This window comes from Mesoplodon mirus, assembly GCF_964341445.2.
Source record: "Mesoplodon mirus genome assembly, contig: SUPER_3_unloc_1, whole genome shotgun sequence".
NCBI lineage: Eukaryota > Metazoa > Chordata > Mammalia > Artiodactyla > Ziphiidae > Mesoplodon > Mesoplodon mirus.
In genome coordinates this window covers 1-13,519 of record NW_028295818.1, presented here as the reverse complement: position 1 = coordinate 13,519, position 13,519 = coordinate 1, and positions in this window count along the sequence as shown.

Genomic DNA, 13,519 nt, shown 5'->3' with positions numbered 1-13,519 from the left:
GTGCACATGGTCATGGTGCATCTGGTGGCAGTGCAAAATAGTGAGAGTGCCCATGATGATATTGCTCATGGTGATAGTGCCCATGGTGAGAATGCCCATGGTTCCAGTGCTCATGGTGACAGTGCCCATTGTGACAGTGGCCCTGGTGACAGTGCACACCATGAGAGTGCCCATGGTGTCTGTGCCCATGGTGACAGTTCTTATCATGAGAGTGTTCACGGTAGCAGTGTTCATGGTAATAGTGCTCACGGAGACATTGCCCACAATGAGAGTGCCCATGGTGAGAATACTGACTGTGACAGTGCCCATGATGACTTTTCTCTCTGCGACAGTGCCCATGGGGACAGTTAGCACGGTGAGATTTCTCACAGTGATAGTGCACATTGTTTCAGTGCTAATAGTGAAAAGACCCACGGCGCCAGTGCCCATCATGGCATTGCTCACGGTGATAGTTCTCACGGTGACAGTGCCCATGTTGATATTACCCATGGTGACAGTACTCAGTGATCAAGTGCTCATGGTGACAGTGCCTAAGTTGATAGTGCACACGGTGGCAGTGCAAAATGGCGAAAGTGCCCATGGTGACATTGCTTAATGTGATAGTCCTTGTGGTGACATTGCGCATGGTGACATTGCCCACCACGACAGTTCTCTTGTTGACAGTGCTCATGGTGATAGTGCCAATGTTGCAAGTGCCCATCGTGAAAGTGCCCATGGTGACAGTTCTTATGATGAGAGTGGTCAGAGGGGCAGTGCTCATGGTGAAAGTGCCCATGGTGACAGAGCCCATGGTGACAGTGTCCATAGTTATAGTGTCCACGGTGACAGTCCTAACAGTGAAATTGTCCATGGGGACACTGCCCATGGTGAAAGTGCCCATGGTCACAACACTCACGGTGATAGTGCTCACGGTGAGAGTGGCCATGTTGACAGTGACCACGGTGACAGTTCTAATGGTGATACTGCCCATGATAACAGTGCTCATGGTGACAGTCCACATTGTGCCAGTGCCCAAGGTGACAGTGCTCATGGTGACAGTGCCCAAAGTCACAATACCCATGGTGACAGTGCCCAGGCTGACAGTTCTCAAGGTGATAGTGCCCATGGTGACAGTGCACATGGTGATACAGAGAATGGGGACAGTGCTTATGGTGACAGTGGTCATGGTTGCAGTACCCATGGTGATAGTGCTGAAACTGACAGTGCCCTTGGGGATAGTGCCCATGGTGAGTGTGCTCGTGTTAATAGTGCCCATGGTGGCAGTTCCCATTGTGAAAGTGCTCATGATGACAGTGCCCATGTTGGTAGTTCCCATGGTGACAGTGCTCATGGTGATAGTGACAATGTTAACAATGCACATGGTGGCTGTGCCCTTGGTGACAGTGCCCATGATGACAGTATTCATGGTGACAGTGCTCACGGTGATAGTGCCCATGGTGACAGTGCACATGGTGGTAGTCCACATGGTGACAGTCCCATGCTGACAGTTCTCATTGTGACAATGCACACGGTCACAACCGATGCTGACACTGCTCATGGTAGCTGTACCCGTGGTGACAGGGCTCATGGTGATAGTGCCCATGATAACAGTGCCCATGTTGACACTGCCCATGGTGACAATGCCCATGATGACAGTGCCCATAGAGTCAGTGTCCACGGAGCCATTGCCTATGGTAACAGTGCTCACAGTGACAGTACCCATGATAACAGTGACCACAGTGAGAGTGCTAATGTGATAGTGGCTATGGTGACAGATCACACTGTGACAGTCCGCATTGTGCCAGTACCAATAGTGACAGTGCCCATAGTGACATTGACCACGGTGAGAGTGCTCACGGTGCTAGTGCTCACAGTAATAGTGCTCATGGTGACAGTGCCAACAGTGAAGGTGCTCACGGTGACAGTGCCCATGGTGATTGTGCCCATGGTGAGAGTCCGCCCATTGATAGTGCCCATGCTTGCATTTCCCATTGTGAAAGTTCTCATGTTGACATTGCCCATGTTGGTAGTTCCCATGGTGACAGTGCTCACGGTGATAGTGACCTTGGTAACTGTGCACATGGTGGCCGTGCCCTTGGTGACAGTGCCAATGATGACAGTACTCATGGTGACAGTTCTCATGGTAATAGTTCCCATGGGGACAAGGCACAGGTTGGCAGTGAAAAACGGTGAAAGTGCCCATGTTGACAGTTCTCATGGTGACAGTGCACACGGTGACAACCCATGCAGACAGTACTCACGGTGACAGTTCTCATGGTTGCAGTACCCATGGTGACATTGCTCACAGTGATACTGCCCATAGTGGCAATGCCCATGGTGACAGTGCCCATGGTGACACTGCTCATGATGACAGTGCCCATGGTGAAAGTTCCCACGGCGCCATTGCCTTTGGTGACAGTGCTCATGGTAACAGTGCCCATAGTGACAGTGACCATGGTGAGAGTGCTCACACTGATAGTGCCCATGGTGACAGGGCTCATGATGCCTGGCCGCATTGTGCCAGTACCCATGGCGACAGTGGTCATGGTGACACTGACCACAGTGAGAGTGCTCACTGTGATAGAGCTCACGGTAATAGTGCTCATGGTGACAGTGCAAATGTTGACAATACCCATGGTGACAGTACTCATGTTGAAAATACCCATGGTGGCAGTTCTCATGGTGACAGTGCTCATAATAGCAGTGCCCAAGGTGGCAGTCCTCGTGGTGACAGTGCTAATGGTGACAGTGCTCTTGGTGGCAGTTCCCATGGGGACAGTACCGATGGTGACCCTGTGCATTGTTACAGTGCCCATGGTAACCGTGCTCACGGTGGTAGTGCACATCGTGACAGTGCCCATGGTGGTAGTTCACCTGGTGACAGTGCTAAATAGTGACAGTGCACATGCTGACAGTGCTCACGGTGATAGTGCCCATGGTGACAGTGCCCACGGTGATAATGGGTATTATTACAGTGTTCATCGTGACAGAGCCCAAGGTGGCAGTGGCCATGGTGACAGTGCCCACAATGACAGTGCCGATGGTAACAGTGCCGACACTGACAGTGCCCATGGTGACACTTCTCACAGTGAATGTTCCCATATGGACAGTTACCATGATGAGATTTCTCACGGTGATAGTGCCCGTTGTGACAGTGCTCACAGTGACAATGCCCATGGTGCCAGTGCCCATAGAGACATTCCGAACGGTCACATTTCTTACGGTGAAAGTGCCTATGGTGACACTGCACCTGGTGGCAGTGCAAAATGGTGACAGTGCCCATAGTGACATTGCTCATAGTGACTTTGCTTACAGTGATAGTCCTTACGGTGACAGTGTGATGGTGACACTGCACACAGTTGCAGTGTTTATGGTGACAGTGTTCACGGTGATAGTTTCCATGGTGATAGTGCCCATGGTGACACTGCACATGGTGGCAGTGATAAATGGTGACAGTGCGCCTGTTGACAGTTCTCATGTTGAGAGTGCACATGGTGACAACCCGTGCAGACTGTACTCATGGTGACAGTACTCACGGTGACAGTTCTCATGTTTGCAGTATCCATGGTGACAGTGCTCACAGTGATAGTGCCCATGGTGAGAGTGCCCATGATGACAGGGCCCATGGTGCCATTGCCTATGGTGACAGTGCTCATGGTAACAGTGCCCAAGGTGACAGTGACCATGGTGAGAGTGCTCACACTGATGGTGCCCATGGTGACAGTGCTCACGGTGCCTGTCTACATTGTGCCAGTACCCATGGCGACAGTGCTCATGCTGACAGTGACCACAGTGAGAGTGCTCATAGTGATAGTGCTCACGGTAATAGTGCTCATGGTGACAATGCAAATGGTGACAATACCATGGTGACAGTACTCATGTTGAAAATACCCATGGTGGCAGTTCTCATAGCGACAGATCTCATGGTGACAGTGCTCATAATAGCAGTGCCCAGGTGCCAGTGCTCGTGGTGACAGTGCTAATGGTGACAGTGCTCTTGGTGGCAGTTCCCATCGGGACAATACTGATGGTGACGCTGTGCATTGTTACAGTGCCCATGGTAACCGTGCTCACGGTGAAAGTGCACATCGTGACAGTGTCCATGGTGGTAGTTCACCTGGTGACAGTGCTAGATAGTGACAGTGCACATGCTGACAGTGCTCACGGTGATAGTGCCCATGGTGACAGTGCACACGGTGATAATGGGCATTGTTACAGAGTTCATGGTGACAGCACACGGTGGCAGTGGCCATGGAGACAGTGCCCACAATGACAGTGCCCATGGTGACAGTGCCGACAGTGACAGTGCCCATGGTGACACTTCTCACGGTGACAGTGCCCATGGGGACAGTTAGCATGGTGAGATTTCTCACGGTGACAGTGCCCGTTGTGACAGTGCTCACAGTGACAATGCCCATGGTGCCAGTGCGCATAGAGTCATTCCGCACGGTCTCATTTCTCACAGTGAAAGTGCCTATGGTGATATTAACCATGGTGACACTGCACATGGTGGCAGAGCAAAATGGTGACAGTGCCCATGGTGACATTGCTCATGGTGACTTTGCTTATGGTGATAGTCCTTACAGTGACAGTGCGCATGGTGACACGGCACACAGTGACAGTGTTCATGGTGACAGTGTTCACGGTGATAGTTCCCATGGTGAGATTGTCCATGGTAACAGTGCCCATAGTCACAATTCTCATGGTGTAGTGCTCACAGTGACAGTGTCCATGGTGTCATGCCCATGGTGACAGTGCTCATGGTGACAGTGCTCATGTTGGCAGTGCCATAAATAACAGTGCTCATTGTGGCAGTGCTCATGGTGTCCGTGCTCATGGTGACAGTGCCCATGTTTACAGTGTTTATGGTGATAGATGTCATGGTGTCAGTGCTCACGGGGACAGTGCCAAGGCTGACAAAGCCCAGGGTGATACTTCCCATTGGGACAGTGCCCACGGTGACAGTGCCCATGGTGAGAGCGCCCAGTGTGACAAGGCACATGGTGACAGTGCTCACGGTGACGGTGCCCATGGTGACAGTGCCGATTGTGAGAGTGCCATTAGTGACAGTGCTCATGGTGAAACTGCCCATGGAGACATCGCCCATGGTGATAGTGCTCATGGTGACAACCCCACGGTGACAGTGCCAATGTTGATAGTCCCCGTGGTGACAGGTATTACATTGAATGTGACCATGGTGTCTGTGCTCATGGTGACAGTGCTCAAGGTTATCGTCTCCATGTTGACAGTGCCGATGGTGACAATTCTCACGGTGACAGGGCCTAAGGTGAAAATTCTCATAGTGACAGTGTTCACGGTGACAGTGCCCATGGTGCTCTTACCCATGGTGACAGTTCTCATAGTGAAACTGCCCATGGTGACACTGCACATGGTGGCAGTGCAAAATGGTGACAGTGTCCATGGTGATATTGCTCATGGTGACATTGCTTACGGTGATAGTGTGTATGGTGAAACTGCACACTGTGACATTGCTCATGGTGACAGTGTTCACGGCGTTAGTTCCTATCGTGAATGTGACCTTGGGGACAGTGCCCATTGTCACAATTCTCATGGTGTAGTGCTCACGGTGACAGTGCCCATGGTGACAATACACAGGGTGACAGTATTCATGGTGACATTGCTCATGGTGAGAGTGCCCATGTTCACAACTGTCACGGTGATTGTTCCCATGGTGACAATACACAGGGTAACAGAGCTGATGGTAAAAGTGTTCACGGTGACAGTGCCCATGGTGACAGTACCTAAGGTGACAATTCCCATGGTGAGACTGCTCATAGACAGTGCCCATGGTGACAATACCCAGCGTGTCCTGTCCATGGTGACAGTGATCATGGTGACACTTCTCATGAGGACAGTGCCATAAGTGACAGTGCTCATTGTGGCAGTGCTCATGGTGACCGTGCTCATGGTGACAGTGCCATGGTGACAGTGCCTATGGTGATAGATATCATGGTGGCCGTGCCCAGGGTGACATTGCCCACGCTGACAAAGCCCATGGTGATACTTCCCATTGTGACAGTGCCAACGGTGGCAGAGCCCATGGTGACAGTGCCCAAGATCACAGTGCCCATGATGAGAGTGCTAACGGTGACTCTGCCCATGGTGACAGCACCCAGTGTGACAATGCCCATTGTGACAGTGCTCACGGTGACCATGCCGATGGTGATAGTGCCAATAGTGAGAGTGCTCACGGTGACACTGCCCATGGACACACTGCCCATTGTGATAGTGCTCATCATGACAAACCCTCGGAGGCAGTGCCAATGGTGAGAGTCCCCGTGGTGACAGTTCTCACGGTGAAAGTGATCCTGTTGAAATTGCTCATGGTGACAGTGCTCAAGGTGATAGTCTCCATGTTGACAGTGTCCATGGTGACTGTTCTCACGGTGACAGTGCCTATGGTGATTATGCTCTTAGTGACAGTGCTCATGGTGACAGTGCCCATGGTGACAGTGACCACGGTGACTGTTCTCACCGTGGTAGTGCCCATGGTGACAGTGTTCATGATGACAGTCCGCATTAAGGCTGTGCCCACGGTGACACTGCTCATGGTGATAGTTCTCACGGTGATAGTACGCACGGTGACAGTGCCAAAGGTGACAATACCCAGGTGATAGTAATCATGGTGAAAGTGCCCATGGTGGCAGTTCTCATACTGACAGTTCTTGTGACACTGCTCATGGTGGCAGTGCTCGTGGTGACAGTGCTCATGGTGGCAGTGCCCATGGTGAGACTACCGATGGTGACACTGCACATGATGACAGTGCACATGGTCATGGTGCATCTGCTGGCAGTGCAAAATAGTGAGAGTGCCCATGATGATATTGCTCATGGTGATAGTGCCCATGGTGAGAGTGCCCATGGTTCCAGTGCTCATGGTGACAGTACACATTGTGACAGTGGTCCTGGTGACAGTGCACACCGTGAGAGTGTCCATGGTGTCTGTGCCCATGGTGACAGTTCTTATCATGAGAGTGTTCACGGTAGCAGTGTTCATGGTAATAGTGCTCACGGAGATATTGCCCACAATGAGAGTGCCCATGGTGAGAATACTGACTGTGACAGTGCCCATGATGACTTTTCTCTCTGCGACAGTGCCCATGGGGACAGTTAGCACGGTGAGATTTCTCACAGTGATAGTGCACATTGTTTCAGTGCTAATAGTGAAAACACCCATGGCGCCAGTGCCCATCATGGCATTGCTCACAGTGATAGTTCTCACGGTGACAGTGCCCATGGTGATATTACCCATGGTGACAGTACTCAGTGATCAAGTGCTCATGGTGACAGTGCCTAAGGTGATAGTGCACACGGTGGCAGTGCAAAATGGCGACAGTGCCCATGGTGACATTGCTTAATGTGATAGTCCTTGTGGTGACATTGCGCATGGTGACATTGCCCACCACGACAGTTCTCTTGTTGACAGTGCTCATGGTGATAGTGCCAATGTTGCAAGTGCCCATCGTGAAAGTGCCCATGGTGACAGTTCTTATGATGAGAGTGGTCAGAGGGGCAGTGCTCATGGTGAAAGTGCCCATGGTGACAGAGCCCATGGTGACAGTGTCCATAGTTATAGTGTCCACGGTGACAGTCCTAACAGTGAAATTGTCCATGGGGACACTGCCCATGGTGAAAGTGCCCATGGTCACAACACTCACGGTGATAGTGCTCACGGTGAGAGTGGCCATGTTGACAGTGACCACGGTGACAGTTCTAATGGTGATACTGCCCATGATAACAGTGCTCATGGTGACAGTCCACATTGTGCCAGTGCCCAAGGTGACAGTGCTCATGGTGACAGTGCCCAAAGTCACAATACCCATGGTGACAGTGCCCAGGCTGACAGTTCTCAAGGTGATAGTGCCCATGGTGACAGTGCACATGGTGATACAGAGAATGGGGACAGTGCTTATGGTGACAGTGGTCATGGTTGCAGTACCCATGGTGATAGTGCTGAAACTGACAGTGCCCTTGGGGATAGTGCCCATGGTGAGTGTGCTCGTGTTAATAGTGCCCATGGTGGCAGTTCCCATTGTGAAAGTGCTCATGATGACAGTGCCCATGTTGGTAGTTCCCATGGTGACAGTGCTCATGGTGATAGTGACAATGTTAACAATGCACATGGTGGCTGTGCCCTTGGTGACAGTGCCCATGATGACAGTATTCATGGTGACAGTGCTCACGGTGATAGTGCCCATGGTGACAGTGCACATGGTGGTAGTCCACATGGTGACAGTCCCATGCTGACAGTTCTCATTGTGACAATGCACACGGTCACAACCGATGCTGACACTGCTCATGGTAGCTGTACCCGTGGTGACAGGGCTCATGGTGATAGTGCCCATGATAACAGTGCCCATGTTGACACTGCCCATGGTGACAATGCCCATGATGACAGTGCCCATAGAGTCAGTGTCCACGGAGCCATTGCCTATGGTAACAGTGCTCACAGTGACAGTACCCATGATAACAGTGACCACAGTGAGAGTGCTAATGTGATAGTGGCTATGGTGACAGATCACACTGTGACAGTCCGCATTGTGCCAGTACCAATAGTGACAGTGCCCATAGTGACATTGACCACGGTGAGAGTGCTCACGGTGCTAGTGCTCACAGTAATAGTGCTCATGGTGACAGTGCCAACAGTGAAGGTGCTCACGGTGACAGTGCCCATGGTGATTGTGCCCATGGTGAGAGTCCGCCCATTGATAGTGCCCATGCTTGCATTTCCCATTGTGAAAGTTCTCATGTTGACATTGCCCATGTTGGTAGTTCCCATGGTGACAGTGCTCACGGTGATAGTGACCTTGGTAACTGTGCACATGGTGGCCGTGCCCTTGGTGACAGTGCCAATGATGACAGTACTCATGGTGACAGTTCTCATGGTAATAGTTCCCATGGGGACAAGGCACAGGTTGGCAGTGAAAAACGGTGAAAGTGCCCATGTTGACAGTTCTCATGGTGACAGTGCACACGGTGACAACCCATGCAGACAGTACTCACGGTGACAGTTCTCATGGTTGCAGTACCCATGGTGACATTGCTCACAGTGATACTGCCCATAGTGGCAATGCCCATGGTGACAGTGCCCATGGTGACACTGCTCATGATGACAGTGCCCATGGTGAAAGTTCCCACGGCGCCATTGCCTTTGGTGACAGTGCTCATGGTAACAGTGCCCATAGTGACAGTGACCATGGTGAGAGTGCTCACACTGATAGTGCCCATGGTGACAGGGCTCATGATGCCTGGCCGCATTGTGCCAGTACCCATGGCGACAGTGGTCATGGTGACACTGACCACAGTGAGAGTGCTCACTGTGATAGAGCTCACGGTAATAGTGCTCATGGTGACAGTGCAAATGTTGACAATACCCATGGTGACAGTACTCATGTTGAAAATACCCATGGTGGCAGTTCTCATGGTGACAGTGCTCATAATAGCAGTGCCCAAGGTGGCAGTCCTCGTGGTGACAGTGCTAATGGTGACAGTGCTCTTGGTGGCAGTTCCCATGGGGACAGTACCGATGGTGACCCTGTGCATTGTTACAGTGCCCATGGTAACCGTGCTCACGGTGGTAGTGCACATCGTGACAGTGCCCATGGTGGTAGTTCACCTGGTGACAGTGCTAAATAGTGACAGTGCACATGCTGACAGTGCTCACGGTGATAGTGCCCATGGTGACAGTGCCCACGGTGATAATGGGTATTATTACAGTGTTCATCGTGACAGAGCCCAAGGTGGCAGTGGCCATGGTGACAGTGCCCACAATGACAGTGCCGATGGTAACAGTGCCGACACTGACAGTGCCCATGGTGACACTTCTCACAGTGAATGTTCCCATATGGACAGTTACCATGATGAGATTTCTCACGGTGATAGTGCCCGTTGTGACAGTGCTCACAGTGACAATGCCCATGGTGCCAGTGCCCATAGAGACATTCCGAACGGTCACATTTCTTACGGTGAAAGTGCCTATGGTGACACTGCACCTGGTGGCAGTGCAAAATGGTGACAGTGCCCATAGTGACATTGCTCATAGTGACTTTGCTTACAGTGATAGTCCTTACGGTGACAGTGTGATGGTGACACTGCACACAGTTGCAGTGTTTATGGTGACAGTGTTCACGGTGATAGTTTCCATGGTGATAGTGCCCATGGTGACACTGCACATGGTGGCAGTGATAAATGGTGACAGTGCGCCTGTTGACAGTTCTCATGTTGAGAGTGCACATGGTGACAACCCGTGCAGACTGTACTCATGGTGACAGTACTCACGGTGACAGTTCTCATGTTTGCAGTATCCATGGTGACAGTGCTCACAGTGATAGTGCCCATGGTGAGAGTGCCCATGATGACAGGGCCCATGGTGCCATTGCCTATGGTGACAGTGCTCATGGTAACAGTGCCCAAGGTGACAGTGACCATGGTGAGAGTGCTCACACTGATGGTGCCCATGGTGACAGTGCTCACGGTGCCTGTCTACATTGTGCCAGTACCCATGGCGACAGTGCTCATGCTGACAGTGACCACAGTGAGAGTGCTCATAGTGATAGTGCTCACGGTAATAGTGCTCATGGTGACAATGCAAATGGTGACAATACCATGGTGACAGTACTCATGTTGAAAATACCCATGGTGGCAGTTCTCATAGCGACAGATCTCATGGTGACAGTGCTCATAATAGCAGTGCCCAGGTGCCAGTGCTCGTGGTGACAGTGCTAATGGTGACAGTGCTCTTGGTGGCAGTTCCCATCGGGACAATACTGATGGTGACGCTGTGCATTGTTACAGTGCCCATGGTAACCGTGCTCACGGTGAAAGTGCACATCGTGACAGTGTCCATGGTGGTAGTTCACCTGGTGACAGTGCTAGATAGTGACAGTGCACATGCTGACAGTGCTCACGGTGATAGTGCCCATGGTGACAGTGCACACGGTGATAATGGGCATTGTTACAGAGTTCATGGTGACAGCACACGGTGGCAGTGGCCATGGAGACAGTGCCCACAATGACAGTGCCCATGGTGACAGTGCCGACAGTGACAGTGCCCATGGTGACACTTCTCACGGTGACAGTGCCCATGGGGACAGTTAGCATGGTGAGATTTCTCACGGTGACAGTGCCCGTTGTGACAGTGCTCACAGTGACAATGCCCATGGTGCCAGTGCGCATAGAGTCATTCCGCACGGTCTCATTTCTCACAGTGAAAGTGCCTATGGTGATATTAACCATGGTGACACTGCACATGGTGGCAGAGCAAAATGGTGACAGTGCCCATGGTGACATTGCTCATGGTGACTTTGCTTATGGTGATAGTCCTTACAGTGACAGTGCGCATGGTGACACTGCACACAGTGACAGTGTTCATGGTGACAGTGTTCACGGTGATAGTTCCCATGGTGAGATTGTCCATGGTAACAGTGCCCATAGTCACAATTCTCATGGTGTAGTGCTCACAGTGACAGTGTCCATGGTGTCATGCCCATGGTGACAGTGCTCATGGTGACAGTGCTCATGTTGGCAGTGCCATAAATAACAGTGCTCATTGTGGCAGTGCTCATGGTGTCCGTGCTCATGGTGACAGTGCCCATGTTTACAGTGTTTATGGTGATAGATGTCATGGTGTCAGTGCTCACGGGGACAGTGCCAAGGCTGACAAAGCCCAGGGTGATACTTCCCATTGGGACAGTGCCCACGGTGACAGTGCCCATGGTGAGAGCGCCCAGTGTGACAAGGCACATGGTGACAGTGCTCACGGTGACGGTGCCCATGGTGACAGTGCCGATTGTGAGAGTGCCATTAGTGACAGTGCTCATGGTGAAACTGCCCATGGAGACATCGCCCATGGTGATAGTGCTCATGGTGACAACCCCACGGTGACAGTGCCAATGTTGATAGTCCCCGTGGTGACAGGTATTACATTGAATGTGACCATGGTGTCTGTGCTCATGGTGACAGTGCTCAAGGTTATCGTCTCCATGTTGACAGTGCCGATGGTGACAATTCTCACGGTGACAGGGCCTAAGGTGAAAATTCTCATAGTGACAGTGTTCACGGTGACAGTGCCCATGGTGCTCTTACCCATGGTGACAGTTCTCATAGTGAAACTGCCCATGGTGACACTGCACATGGTGGCAGTGCAAAATGGTGACAGTGTCCATGGTGATATTGCTCATGGTGACATTGCTTACGGTGATAGTGTGTATGGTGAAACTGCACACTGTGACATTGCTCATGGTGACAGTGTTCACGGCGTTAGTTCCTATCGTGAATGTGACCTTGGGGACAGTGCCCATTGTCACAATTCTCATGGTGTAGTGCTCACGGTGACAGTGCCCATGGTGACAATACACAGGGTGACAGTATTCATGGTGACATTGCTCATGGTGAGAGTGCCCATGTTCACAACTGTCACGGTGATTGTTCCCATGGTGACAATACACAGGGTAACAGAGCTGATGGTAAAAGTGTTCACGGTGACAGTGCCCATGGTGACAGTACCTAAGGTGACAATTCCCATGGTGAGACTGCTCATAGACAGTGCCCATGGTGACAATACCCAGCGTGTCCTGTCCATGGTGACAGTGATCATGGTGACACTTCTCATGAGGACAGTGCCATAAGTGACAGTGCTCATTGTGGCAGTGCTCATGGTGACCGTGCTCATGGTGACAGTGCCATGGTGACAGTGCCTATGGTGATAGATATCATGGTGGCCGTGCCCAGGGTGACATTGCCCACGCTGACAAAGCCCATGGTGATACTTCCCATTGTGACAGTGCCAACGGTGGCAGAGCCCATGGTGACAGTGCCCAAGATCACAGTGCCCATGATGAGAGTGCTAACGGTGACTCTGCCCATGGTGACAGCACCCAGTGTGACAATGCCCATTGTGACAGTGCTCACGGTGACCATGCCGATGGTGATAGTGCCAATAGTGAGAGTGCTCACGGTGACACTGCCCATGGACACACTGCCCATTGTGATAGTGCTCATCATGACAAACCCTCGGAGGCAGTGCCAATGGTGAGAGTCCCCGTGGTGACAGTTCTCACGGTGAAAGTGATCCTGTTGAAATTGCTCATGGTGACAGTGCTCAAGGTGATAGTCTCCATGTTGACAGTGTCCATGGTGACTGTTCTCACGGTGACAGTGCCTATGGTGATTATGCTCTTAGTGACAGTGCTCATGGTGACAGTGCCCATGGTGACAGTGACCACGGTGACTGTTCTCACCGTGGTAGTGCCCATGGTGACAGTGTTCATGATGACAGTCCGCATTAAGGCTGTGCCCACGGTGACACTGCTCATGGTGATAGTTCTCACGGTGATAGTACGCACGGTGACAGTGCCAAAGGTGACAATACCCAGGTGATAGTAATCATGGTGAAAGTGCCCATGGTGGCAGTTCTCATACTGACAGTTCTTGTGACACTGCTCATGGTGGCAGTGCTCGTGGTGACAGTGCTCATGGTGGCAGTGCCCATGGTGAGACTACCGATGGTGACACTGCACAT